Here is a 14,053-nt window from a genome sequence, read left to right as displayed (position 1 = left end):
TTCCGGCCTACGCGTTTTCCGCGACGTTAAGTCCTATTTCAAACAAAAATGTCCAGTAAATTCTTTATATACCACAATAAAACTAAGCACGGAAATCAACCAAGCTTTATAACAGACATTTGCTTCATTTTATTTGTATTATTAAAAAATATTCCGGGGATATAATTAAAGAATGCAAGCTTGACGGCAAAGAAGCTAGACGGAACAGCTGCCTGTTTTGAGACACGTCCCACAGCACACGTGCGACGACCGCTTGCATGCGGTTTGCTAAATACACAGAGCTTCCACACGCTTTCGTTTAAAGCACAGATCTTCGTATTTAGGCTGTGGAATTCTTTCAAATATATGTCATCTTACTGGATTTCATTTCACCTATTTTTGGTGTGAAACCGAGGGTGCTAGGTGAGAACAAAGCTACCGCGGTTGACCAGCAACAAATAACGGGATGAACGTCTAGCCAGTGACGTCACGATGACGTCTCGACGTCTGCAAGGCATATTGACTGTTTGGAGAGATGGCGGACGAGAATAGCTCTCGTATAGCGGTGTCTGGCGGCATCCGCGTAGCTGACCTGGCGACGGCGGATGGAGTGTACAACCGGCCAGTCGGCCCTGAGGGGGCTTTTGATAAGTAGGAAAGGTCGGTGTGAGCTTTCATGTCTGCCGGGCGGTGCGATACGTTTTCGCTTGGGAGGTGGTCGGGGACGCTACCGGTCCCGGACCGTTGACCTCAAAACACACACACGTTTCGCATTCGTGTTTGTGGTTTGATTTCGTTAGACCATGATATGCAAAGCTGCTGATAATGCTTTTACTATAATGTTCGTGCGAGTGTGTGAAGGGAGGACGAAAGTTTGTACAGAATAAATTATGCTTTTATACAATGTTCGTGTGAGTGTAGAGGGATGAGGAAAAAAGTTTGGAGAGAAAATGAAAGTTCCTGCAAAATACATTAATTTCTTTCTTTTTCTGTGTGTGAAAGAGGATGAGAGACATTCAACGACTAGTAATTGTTTCATCTCTTGCTCAACACTTATAATCTCTTGAGAACTGCTCACAATGTAGGGAAAAAATGTCAAACATGTATAGGTACCGAGAGGTCACTTGCAACTGCTGTTCTATTTTAAAATGAAAATTATCATAAATCATCTGATTTAGCCCTAAGACTCCATTAAGATCAGAGCGTAGATATCCAATTAATGTTCCGCCCGGAAGTTATTCTTTTGACTAGACCAACGTAGTGTAGCAGTCGACCTTGACAACAGGGTTGGTGCAGTCCCGTTTTAGCTTTTAGGCGCATGTTTATTTATCCTGAAACCAGTTTTATACCTTCATTACCGTGGCTGGGGTACCTTTGTGCAGATGGTCTCATATCGGTCAACCGTTCTCAGCACAGCAACCGATCCATGACCGCTATTTGAGGTCGTCTAAGCGCTCGGGCACTAGGGCAAAAGTTGCTGTGGGAGCCCAACGTGCCAGACGGCTAGGCTGGGGTGGGCGTGCAACATCGATTGTGACGTAAGCATTCTGCAAGTACAAACAGAGGGATATCAGCCAATGGGACGCCTGGGCGCTGAAGTGGGGGTAAAGGAGGCCAGAGACTAGCCAACATGATATGATATGCTGGCCATAATAGTCAAAAGTTTCCTGTTTGTTTATTTGAACTACATTTGGTTTGCTTTCAACGGATTGGTTGCGCGTTAACTTGCTTGTACATGTCATGTCTTTGTACAGGAGATAAACTATTGGTATTATTCTTTAAAAAATAGAACAGGAACAAATGTTTGCATTTCTTTTCCAATCAATACGTGAAAAAAACTAGAACGGTGGGACAGTGTAACTGGAGCTTCGCTCAGCAATTCACTACATCGTCTGAGACTATTCCCCCCAAAAAAAATGGTTTCCAGAATTTGAGATTTGTACATTTTAATTATGCTTGATCGATATCTATCCATATTCTAATAACTGAGTAGGATATATTAATTGCTGTCTTGATCAAGACAAAGACCACAATTATCTGCAGTGCACTTACTCAGTTCCAGACCACAAACTCTTTTCTAAAGGATGTGTTCCAATAAAACTGATCGACAATCTATTTCATAATGTTTTTTATTATTCATCACTCAGGTTTAGTTGTTCACAGTATATTATTAGTTAAATGTAATACTTGTACACTCAATGCTTTTTCACTTTAATTTCATTCATTTGTGTATTTCTTTAAGTTGCGGCTCAGTGGTTGAATGTATTTTGTATCATTGCCGGTGATTTTAGTGTCCATTCTTTCGTTACAGTTGGTCAGCGCAGAGAGTTCATTCTGTTTTGATCATAACTCATAAAAGCGCTTATTTATTGTTATTACTGCTATTATTATTATTATTATTATTATTATTATTATTATTATTATTATTACTAAAACACTAGCATGCACCTGTAGTGTCTAACCAAAATATGATTACGAGCTAAGGCTATCTTTGAATTTGTTTAAAAAGTGAACACCTGTCCTTAGCCTTCGTATCCATGGCACACCTGTATTCTCTGACGTCCAGCCCAGTCATCTGAGTTTGGACCTATTTTCATCCCATTGTATCCCACATGTAATAGATGTTTTGTAATTATTGAACCGGTTGCCAGTTCGTTCCTTTAAAACTGAATGAAACCTTTCGACTTTGGGCACAACGAACTCGGTCACACCTTGTGACCTGCTAATCTAGGGTAAAACGATCCTTCAGTATATACAAACACTTCTCTTTCTCTCCCCTTCCCCCCACACTTTTTTTCCCTTGCCCGTACCAAGTTAAAGTACAGTTACTGAAAGTAATGTAGAACCACCTCACGCTGGCTAGATAGAAACAGGCCACCAGGAGCACTGTTGAACAAATCTTCAGCCAAGTCCTCATGGAAAAACACCTGCAGAACTTGCTTACCATAATTTTATTCATCTCAAGAAGGCTTTCGATAGAGTGTGGCATGAGGGACTATGGAACGTACTACGGACATTTATTGTGGAGAAGGTCTTGTGCGCACCATTAAGGCGCTAGGCAACGGCTCCAGGAGCTCCGTCCATTTCAGCAACTAAGTGAATAAACTCTTTCCTACGATGGTTAGTGTGTAACATGGCTGCTTTCTGTCCCCAGCATGTTTAACATCTACCGGAAGGAAATCATGCGTAACACACTCCAGAACAATCACACCTCCGTGTCGATCGGGGCGAGGCTGTTCACTAACCTCAGCATTGTCAACGACATCGATCTGATGGCAGGCAGTAACAGCGAGTTACATACCCTCACTGACAAACTCGCCCGCCAGTCCGAGCACCTACGGGATGCAGATCATCATTGACAAGAGCAAAGTCATGGTAAACACCAACGGATCTCGCAAAGAGGAGATGAGGATGAACGAGATACAAGTGAAGGAGGTGCAGTCCTTCGATTGCTATTTTCCAGGGACGTTGGCTGCGGTGAACGTACGTCTTAGGATCATGGCAACGATGGCCAGGCTCAACAAAATTTCTGACAGCAGGAGTCAGCTTTAGCATCTAACTTAGGCTTTACAATCCTGCTGTACGGCTGTGGACCTTGCTTACAGAATCGGGGCAATGGATCCAGAAATGAAGTGTTTCAGGAGACTCCTTCGGATTTCCGACAGAGAGCAGAAGACGAACGACTTCGTCCGCGGCCTAGTCACCTGCTTGGAGGGTCCCCAGGAGCCTCTGCTCGCTACCGTCAAGCGACAAAGCTGGTGTGGTTTATTCATGTTCTTCGACACAACATCATGCCGAAGACTGTTCTTCAAGGGTATGTTGAAGATGGACGCCGTGGTAGGCACAAAAATGCTGAATGACAAACATGAAATAAAAGACCGGTTGTCCACGGGATGACTCCTCACGCGGGTGCAAGACCGGCCCAACAGAGGGCTGTGTCCAAGTGTCTCCCCTACAGTTGGTACCGGGTACCAAGAAGAATTTCAACTGCATTGATACTTAAAGATCACCATTGTTCACTCTGTAAGAGAGAGACTGCGCGTACGTGTACGTGTGCGTGCGCAAGTCGCTGCACTCGAGCGTGTAACTACACACAAGGCTCGGGAACAAATACAACCACAGGCTGGTACTTCGCGCACACACATAGACACAAACTAGGTCGTTGCCAAAATGGTGATGAAATAGGACCTCTTCGTTCACAACCCACCACCACCTGCCTCACACCGACAACACGCTCGATTCACTGAGGTAGCAGAGCTGTCAGTAAGCCTCTACGGCATCTGGACCATGATGAATGTCTTGCCGACTTGACTTGCTTGGCATTGAGTGGCATTGCTTTGTGGGTGGGAGGGGTGAGTTGGAGGGTGAGGCCGGGTTATCAACAAAACCCAATAGCTAGACGAAATGTCGCACCGCTATCAACGCAGTGACCCGGAAAGGACAAAAGCGCATGCGCAGGTAAATCTGTCTTCCACCAGCAATAAACTGGGTTCATATTTTTTTCTCCCATTGATTTGGCGTGATCTGGTCTACGCATGCGCGAACAGCTTAAGACACCTTCATCTCAGTTTCTGTCAAAAACAAACACCTACACCAAAACCTTTCAGTAGTCTGGGAGGTGGATTGGTGCTTGGTGATATAAACTCAATAACCAGACATGCTAGAATTTCAGCACATGTATTGTTCATCTTTCCTTTTGTGTATCTTCCTGGATTGTTTTCTTTTTGAACACAATTAAAGGGTTGCCTATGGTCATGGTTTAGACCTACACCAAATTATCAACTGAAAAGCCTGCTATATTTGGTCAAGCCATAGTTTCTCAGCATTGGTATGCCAGACCAAAATGATTTCAGCCGTGCCAGATGTCCCCAAATTTACGTTTAAAAATATGTCTTACAATTATAATATGCTGGCATGGATCATAAAATTTCATCCCATAAGTATGATTGCCAGTGGTTAAATAATGGAAATGCAGTATCTTATGTCTTTCTACACAACTCTATAGCAATATGCATGCAAGAGATAGGCATTCCTAATCAATATTTGCATATGGTTAATTATGTCTTAACTGTTGTAAAATTCATAATAGTGTCACTGTATCCTAAGCCTAAACCTAAGTAAAAGCAATGTTTTAATGTAGAAGTACCTTTGTTTTTGTCTCAGGTTGAGTTATTTTAGAATAAATGTCATGTCTTTTTTAACAGTAAAATTCTTAACCATTCTGGTGAATTTCTTTAAATGGCAAGCCATATATAAACCAACAATTTTTTTAATACTGTGTATTATGTTTAAATATCTTTAGAAACAACTGTGAAGTCACACATAATAGAAATCTCAGGTACCAGGAAAAAAAATGTATTTAAGTGAATTCAAAATTATAAACATAAACAATATGAATGAACACACCACACAATTTATTCACAAAGAACAGCAAATTATACAGGTTGGTGACACATAAATGCAAGTAATACATACATACTGTACAATGTATACCAATGAGACCAAAAAATATACAGGTTGAGACACAAGTGTAAGAAATGTGTACACCATTGCAGTCTTTGCACATGGGGTGATGAAAAATTATACAGTCTGGTGACACACAAATACAAGAGATGTGTACTGCTGGGCAATATACACACCAGCAAAAAAAATTATTCAGGTTGGTAACAAATGCAAGAGATATGTACACAAGGTAAGATTATTCATATAAGGTAAAGCAACATATAACAGGCTGATGGTACAGAAATATTAGAAATATAGATGTTCACAAATATATGGTGTAAGAGTGACAGAATTGAAGCCTTACATGTTAAAAGTGCATTAAGAAAATGAAACATAGGGCTAATAGTCTGATGATCTATTTTTCACCCATTCACACTGGTAAGAAAAGCATTAGTATGAACACATTATCAATTAAAAAGCTCCATTGGCATCATGCTACCAATTACAAAGCAGTGTCATATATAGCTACAATCCTGCAAGCAAAGCAAAAATCCAGCATCTAGTTATTTAGTTTGAAGTCGTTGTTCTTTGTTAATTTAAATGTAGGAACGTGAAGTGAAATGCAGTATTATTGATCTTTTGATACAAAGATCAGTACTTATATATGTTTTGGTAGCCGTTACACGCCTTGTTTTGGTTTCAAGATGGCGCTTGTCAGCGAGAGTTGTGGGAAGAGGGAGATGATAGATCCTCACTGGCAAGAGTTAAACATCACAATTGTTTGAGTGGTGTCAGCTTATTCCTCATGCTACTGGCAGTTGACAGATGTGGAGAGGTACCAACTGTTTGTCAAACTTGATGACATAATGTTTTAACAGGACTTTATTTTCGTAGGAAGATTAACACAAACGTTTATGTTGCCTTATTTATTTTAACGCCTTATTTTACAATAAATTATTTGAATTATTACTCACTAGGTTGAATAAGCGCTGTGTGTTATTAAGGTGTATTGCTAATCATGTCTGTATTGCACAGGAGAGATTATCCTCTTCATACATGCTATATGAGGCATATTTGGCATCAGAGACCTCTTTTCTTGTCAATCAGCCGTACATTTGGTGTCATTCCCAATCAGTCATATCTTGATTAAGATGGGAGAAATAATAGTACAATAATAGAAGTAATAGAAAACAGAAATAAAAAAGCACAGAGAGAGAGCTTAAGGGTATGTTCAGCTTATTCTTCTTTGCCTCAGGAAATATCAACCACAAGGATCTGTTCGGTCTTTTAAATATACATTTCTAACATTTAAATTTGCGATATCCATGTAAACAGCACGCATACAAACAGTCGGGCTGGCCTGCGCAGCTAGCAAGAGCCCATCTTCAACCAAGGCAGTGGAGTTGGTGTGTGGGTGTATGGTAGGTTCCGGGTGCCTCCGTTACACCCGATGCCCTGCACTGCACTCGGATTTGGACGGCCGTGTTTGGGTTGACAAGGTGCGCAGGTGTTGGTTCGGCACGGGAGTGAACTCAGACGGAGAGTACAACCTCCACCCCGCCACTCTCCTACCCTCCCGATTTCATCACCCTTCCCTTGCCTATTCAACCCGCCCCCTTCCACATCCACAACCCATCCAACACCCCCGCCGCTTTCCTTTACCCGACTCGACAACTGAAAGGGGTTCGCCGGGAAAGCAGCAGCAGTCGCCACGGACCTTCATTTAATTAATGTGGGTCCGCGGCGGTCGCCATTGGGTCTCGCCGGCCGGCACCACAGCGCATGCGCGAGGATATTTCGTTCACTAGAGCAAACGAAGTGGCGGCGGAGGTCGCGTGAACTCGAGTCGGGTCAAACTCAAGGCCGTGACTGTAGGTCTCTTCCACGCAGCAAGGTGAAGCAGACAAGCAAAACAAACTCACCGGGGACTATGGTCACGGTCGTCGCGGGATTTTTTTTTTCTTCCCCCTTTCCCCTTCGTTGGTTCATAAAAACAAGGAGCCCGCAAGGACCGCACCGGACTTTGGGCCAGCTTGGTGGTAAAAACTGACCGAATTCCCCAACTGGTTCTGAAGTCGTTAGGGCAACCTTCCCTCACCTTCTCGTTAGCTAGAAATGGATTTTTTTTTTTTTTAGGGGAGAGGGGATGGAGAGGGAGGAGGGAACACGGCGACATGCGCGTCACATGTTTTTGTGTTGTTTACAAGGGAGGTTGCGACTGCGACCCTCCATGTAGATGATGTGAATTGTCTTTTCCTAGCTACAAGTTTGGAAAAAAAAGAAAGAAAGAAACTAATTTTGATTGAGAATGTATATATAACATGCATACTACCCTAATACACTTACACAAGTTTCGTCCCCTGTCCTACCTGGTTGGACACCCGGTCCGCATTGCTATAACCGGTTCTCCACTGGGAACGATGCAGGGACCCATTGTGTTGGAGGACATTAAACGGTTAAGAGCCCATTCCCACCCCTTCTCTTGTTTTGTCGTCTGCTATTAGTGCAGGAGTTGCTAGAATTTTTTTTCAAAAAAGATTTCTGTCATTATGTGCAAGAATAGTTCACGATAATAAAACAGAGAGCTACACATTATTTCTTCTGAGTGTTCTTAGGTTTTTGTGCATTCCTCGAAACAAAAAACAGAAAAAAGCTCATTTTCATTGTTCTTTTGAAGACTTTCATCTGAGGACTCTGCTAATTGTTTCACGGCGATGGTGTTTCCAGAGAGCCATTCACATCCATCCTTAACAGAACTGGCGTCGAGTAAAGGACACAAAAACCACATGATGTAGTCCGAATTTGATATTTATGTGTCTGCAAGCTTAAATGCGAATAGGAAACAAAGCAAAAAGTACATTTGAACATAAATGTAGAACTAATTAATCAGTGATACAGACGCACTTAGAAATCCTAGACGAAGAGTTACAGCTGTATAACCAGGTATACTCGGCATTGTCAAGACTGTTAAATGGACATAACAGATGAAAAAAAAAAAAAAAGACAAAAAACTTAAAGCAAAAGCCAAAACAAAAGTTTACAGGGATCAATCAACAGCAAAAGGAGATGATCGAACTCTGTAACAGCTGCACAACTGTCGGAGACGCAGGCGTGCATGTGCTGTCTGCATGTTGGAGGTTTTGTGAGCTGTCACAGGTACTGATGCACTTTTTTTTTGTTGAGACCAAACGAGGGCATCCTCCTCTTTATTTACTGCCGCTTTGTTCGAACTACTGTGCTGGAACCTTTACAACGTTGCTTTGTCTGGCTGCATTGATCCAAAACTAGAAACAAAGAAAGCACAGATATAAATAAATAAACAGCCGTAGTCTGAACATCAAATAATGTGTTTCAGTCCTGATGGCGCCTTTTCTTTTCCTTTCCTCCCTTCCATTTTTTTTTCTCCTTCTCTGTCTCGTAATCTCTTTTGCCGGTCATAAATATAATCTTAAGCATGAGTATTGTCATTATAGACTTTATAGACAACATTGCTGCTGCTAAACTAGAAGATAAATTATAGACAACAGTAATGATTACAAACATTGGATTATAATTTTTAAAAGATCAGAACACAAAGTATGCTTCTATCGATCTCTTCTATGGTTCTTTGCTCATCTTCATTGTGTATTATTACCTATGTGTACCTTTTTAAGGGGAAGGAGGAAAGGGATGGGTGGATGGTTCATGTCTGTGCTCTCTCCCCACCCAACCCTCTCCTAATTGTTCTCTGCATCCATGAACGCGCACACGACCACAACAAGCGCGAGCGAGGTTCACGGCTGAATAACAGATCCACCCTGATTTCATAAGCAGCAGGCATGGTACGCTTCATATCTCCTGTTGTCAACCCTGCTTTCTCTTCTCAAAATCGATTTGTACAAGTGTGTTTGTCGGTCTGTCTGTCTGTCGGTCTGTACCATGGTAATAACTGTGCTGACGTATTTAGGTCTCCGCTCAGACGACTCTGCAGCAAGACTCACAGAAGCTATTTATCGATCATCGCACTTCAGAAGTTATCTATTATCTCCAACCTGTTGCTTAAATGGGTTCATCAATGCCGTTATCATAGCAGTGGCAGAAAGGCTGATGTTCTGCATGCTGCAGTCTCGCAGTCTGGCCGGATCGACTTTTCCGGCGCAGTCTGACGACATTGCCTGCAGACTTGTTTCTAGCCCACACCCGCTGACTGGTGGCCTCCGTTGCTTGGGGGGTGGCAGGAAGGGTGGAGGAGCCTGGACGCTTCTCTGTTGCACTTCCTGCAACAGCTTCCAGTCTTCTGACGAAACTGCTGCGGGTAACGGGGGCTGTGGCAGTGGCATGTCACCTTGCTGCTGTTTCCATGGCAACTGCTGCAAGGTTTCTTCCTCTTCTTTCAGCGTTCATCATTTGAAGTCTGTCAAAGATATTGGTGCTGTATTCTCACTGAAACTTTTGACATATTGAGGTCAGGGTAATGTCAGTTGAGTATTATGGGACAGAAATGCATGCTTTCATGGTAAAGATTGTGCTGTGAGTAGGTTGGTCGAATTTCCGGTCTAGATATCGTATGTGGCATCAGCATGATTGGTTGATTTAGCAGGAAAGTGCATCCACCTTGAGATGATTTCTCACTAGGGGGAGAGGGATGGGGAAGCCGGAGTACCCGAAGAAATAGACGCCCAGTAATGCGAATAAATGTCGTATACAGAATAATCCTAACACACTATATATATAAAACACAAATAATTCCATTTTCGAAGAGAGTCACGTGATCGACGGGCTGTCGTGCAACTGTTGACTGCTGAGCATCGCTAAAGAAAGAAGTTTCAAAACAGTAAAAAGCTCGAAAATTCGCATGCACTGATAGCTGGCAACTGAGTATACTGACACTTTTTTTTTTCTTTCTGGTTTTTGTTTTCGATGAAGAGATTAACCACGGTTCTTTAACCCACGTTCCATACCTAATGACCATTGCATGAAGCATCTGCAGACTACTGATGAAAGACAACAGTGGATTGAGAAATCCCAACACACGAAATAATATCTGGAATTTAAAAAATATAGCAGTTAAGTTTTTTTTTAAGTTGGCTGCCGCCATCTTTTTCGAAATTTCTGCAGAATAGTACTTACAAGGATTGACTAGTTGCACATTTCGCAATAACTTTCAGGTACAAGAATGGACAGACAAACATGTCTCGGGGATCTGTCTGCATTCTTTCTTCTAACCCTTCACACCCCCTGTGCCTGAATGTGCCCTTTTTGCACTGATGCATTGGCGGCCACCCGGTGCCATGACCCCTATCAGAAGCGCCGGTTCCCCCAAAGTCAGCCGGCATTCGCCGCCCTAGTGCTGGAACCCAAAACTTGTCTGGAATCCGTCTAAACACTTGCCCAGACTCCGGACCGCTCTGCTGGCTCCAGACAAAAACAACAAGGAGAGTGGACCGAAATAGCAACAACTTCAAGCTTTGAATGATTTACCCACAACCTTTGACCCTGTATAAAGATTCACACCAGCATTTAGTGGGCAACATCCATGGAACTGTAGTAATGAGACAGAAAGTTTTAGGATGAGCATTCAGGAAAGACGAGGGGGTGAGATGAGTGTGTTTGAATGGGGGGGCTGCTTGTGTGTGTGTGTTGGGGAGGGGGAGCAAATCCCTCGAGCTTTTTTATGGTCGTATCTAATGAAGTAATGCTTGGCACACAAGGGTGTGAAGAGGAAACGTTGGTTTTCCCATGTTCCCGCTACCCAGAGTTCGCCTCAAGTACTTTGTGTGAGAGAGAGAGAAAGTGAGACTGACAGGCTGGAAGAATGGTCGCAATGTGAACTTTTTGTTGCTTTTTTTTTTAAAGAGAGGAAGTAATAAACAATGTTCTTTGTGGCTGAAAGTAAGGGTAAACAGAGCGGAACAGAGTAGTTTTATGGAAGTGTCAACGAAAGACAAACAGCCGGTAACAGCAGCCTTCAGTATGAAAAAAAAAATGTCTGAACACTACTCACCAGTCTGCACATTGTCCGAGTTGCAGGTGTGTGCGTGTGTGTGAATGAATACTGGTTTAGGTGAAGTGGCGGTTGAGGGTGTGTGTGTAGGGGGGAGAGGTGGGTAGTGGTAGCAGGTCTGCCCCACAAAACCATTTCAAGATCAGTATGCGTGTGTCCAATCGATGACGTGTGAAGACCAATGGCGAGCTAACGACTAGTCTCTCTTGCTTCCGAAAAAGAAAAAAAAAAAAAATGGACGGAGGGTGAAAGTGAAGAGGGAGGCAACCAAACAGAACAGAGACGGTTAACATAATCAGTCAAGCGACAAAGGTCTCCACTCCCTCCACCCATCTTCTTGCCATCGGTATAGGGTTTGGCTCAAAGCAACGGAACTTTGATTCCTGGCGCTTGGAGACTGACTCATTTCCATGTCTTTGGTTCCCTGTGTGTGTGAGAGAGAGAAAGGATAGCCTAGAAGTTCAAACTGACATAAATAGTACACAGGCGTGACTTGTTGCGCAAGTGATCGCGTGACTCCCAAGAGTTATCTCCTCGCAGGCATGGCGGTCGGTTGGCCTCACAGTTACAGAAGATTCGTGCGCGCGCGCCTGCACCCGTGCACTTTAACCTAAATAAAGGTCGTAAAAATGCATGTAGCAGGTAGCTGGCTGGGCGGGAAGCGAGCCGCGCTTATCCAGCACGAAATCCAACCGTCAAGCATGCACGTCACTCGTGGCGTTCGCTCTTTGACGCGGGAGCAGCGGCGTCAGCGGCATCAAGGGCGCGCGTGCCACACTCGGCTGACGCCCGTCGTCGTCGCGTTCGCTCTGTTTGTCCTCGACACATCGTGGCCTCATTAACCGGGCTTCTGGCCGGCCGAACCGGCCGACAGGTGGCGCGCGCTCACGCAAGGACAAGCGGCGCGCGCGTTAATTGTTTACACGGCTTTGAGAACGGTACTTTCTCCTAATGACGGCGAGGGAGTTATGCACGGCAAACGGCATCCAGGACAGAACCGGTAACAGCGAAATAATGGATCGGAATGAGCGTTGTTCAGGCTCGTGGAAAGGTGCCATCATCATCATCATCATCATCATCATCATCATCATCATCATCATCATCATCATCATCATGATAAAAAGAAAGGACCACAATTATCGTCAAGAGCGTTTGTCATTACATTATGAGACTTTAAAAAGCTCGTCTCTGAGAAATATTAATTAAAATTAATTAACAAACTTCATATTTTTTGAGATATGTTGCTAGTGTTGGAACGTTTGCATGTTATCACTGGCCAATGGTCAGATGAAATACCATTTCACCTGCTACCCCACAGTTGGTGTGATGCAGGTAAAGAAAGGACATTTTTCCGAATCATTGACGCTCACCGCCAATAAAGTTTTTTTTTTTCAAAAATTTCTTGTGGAGAGAAAGCAAAGTCACTTGTCCACAGAAGGCTTTTTAATATGATCTAGTCTGAAAGGAGGATGACATTATCAAACATCTTGGTAGTCCAGCTCTCCAACTACACAATGAACATGTAGTCTGAACAAGCTAAACTCATGGTCAGGAATATCAGAACAGCGAAGGCATTACCACGAATAGCTAGCTACTCAACATGGCGTCATCTTCCAAAATGGCTTCCTGTCGTCTTGCATGCAACATACGGTTGGGCGGGCAAACACTGTACGAAGCGAAGCCCCTCTATACCTGCAGGAGAGCGATGGAAGGAGGCGAAGGGAACAAATTAGCAATAAACATGCCAGTTGCATGGAGCTGGTGGCGCTGCACTACAGCATCTGGTGGCTTCATGACTACAACATGATGGACACGTTTTGAGCTCTCCTTCGTAGGAAAACAAAATGTTCTCAGATCCTGTGTGTGTGTGTGTTTTCCTATTTTCGTCTTTTATTTATTTGGCTCCTTGATCATAGCTTCAGCTCAAACCCATGAAGACATCACCTACTCATCTCTTTCAACCCTTAGTATATAAACACTCACCGAGCATATCAATGTTTCTGTTGAGGTCGTGTAGAGTGGTTCACTTAACAATCATCATTTAAATGTTCTCTAATTGTTATCCGATCCTGGTACAAAACTCACAGTAACTTGCAGACTTCAGTGAAATATTAGCAAAAATTCAATCGATGGCAGACAGTTAATGTTAAACCAGTTCACTACTCTTCAGGTGACAGGAACACATGCTCTACTTTCAGTGAAACCTGACATTAAGCACCTGAATGGGTGGAAAAAAAAAAATTCTCGATAACCTTTCGTTCATTTGCGAATGAGATAATTATCCCATTTATCTCGGAGACTTTTTTTTGTGGAGAGCAATATCCATCTTCTCTTCTCGTTGTCTTTCTTTCCACAACCTTCCACAGCCAGAGACCCATTGAACAGATTGGTCAACTAGGGAAAGCAAGTTGCGCCACACGGGAATCGATCCGTCCTAATTTGCACACCTTCGACATCTCATCTGTCTATTAACATTAAATGAAATAACATAGTCAAGCTTTTTATTCAGACATTTACCGTGTCCTTCCATGTCTCTTGAATGGAATGAGCATCAAATGTATCGCATTGACTACACTAATAAAATAAGTGGAACACCCTGGTCTGTGCCATCATTTAAATAACAGGATACAAGGGACCAGATCCAATGTA

The 14,053-nt window shown here is 43.1% G+C and overlaps 1 long non-coding RNA gene across 1 annotated transcript; it reads left to right on the top strand.

Moving 5' to 3' along the window:
* Nucleotides 1-204: 204 nt before the first annotated feature.
* Nucleotides 205-1,884, top strand: LOC112557218. The gene is made up of 2 exons (XR_003097919.1): nt 205-639; nt 1,362-1,884. It is a non-coding gene; the product is annotated as an uncharacterized LOC112557218 (long non-coding RNA).
* Nucleotides 1,885-14,053: the final 12,169 nt, after the last annotated feature.

This window comes from Pomacea canaliculata, linkage group LG2, assembly GCF_003073045.1.
Source record: "Pomacea canaliculata isolate SZHN2017 linkage group LG2, ASM307304v1, whole genome shotgun sequence".
Classification (NCBI taxonomy): domain Eukaryota; kingdom Metazoa; phylum Mollusca; class Gastropoda; order Architaenioglossa; family Ampullariidae; genus Pomacea; species Pomacea canaliculata.
Note: the sequence above shows the minus strand (reverse complement) of the source record. Positions and strands in the feature narration are given on the sequence as shown.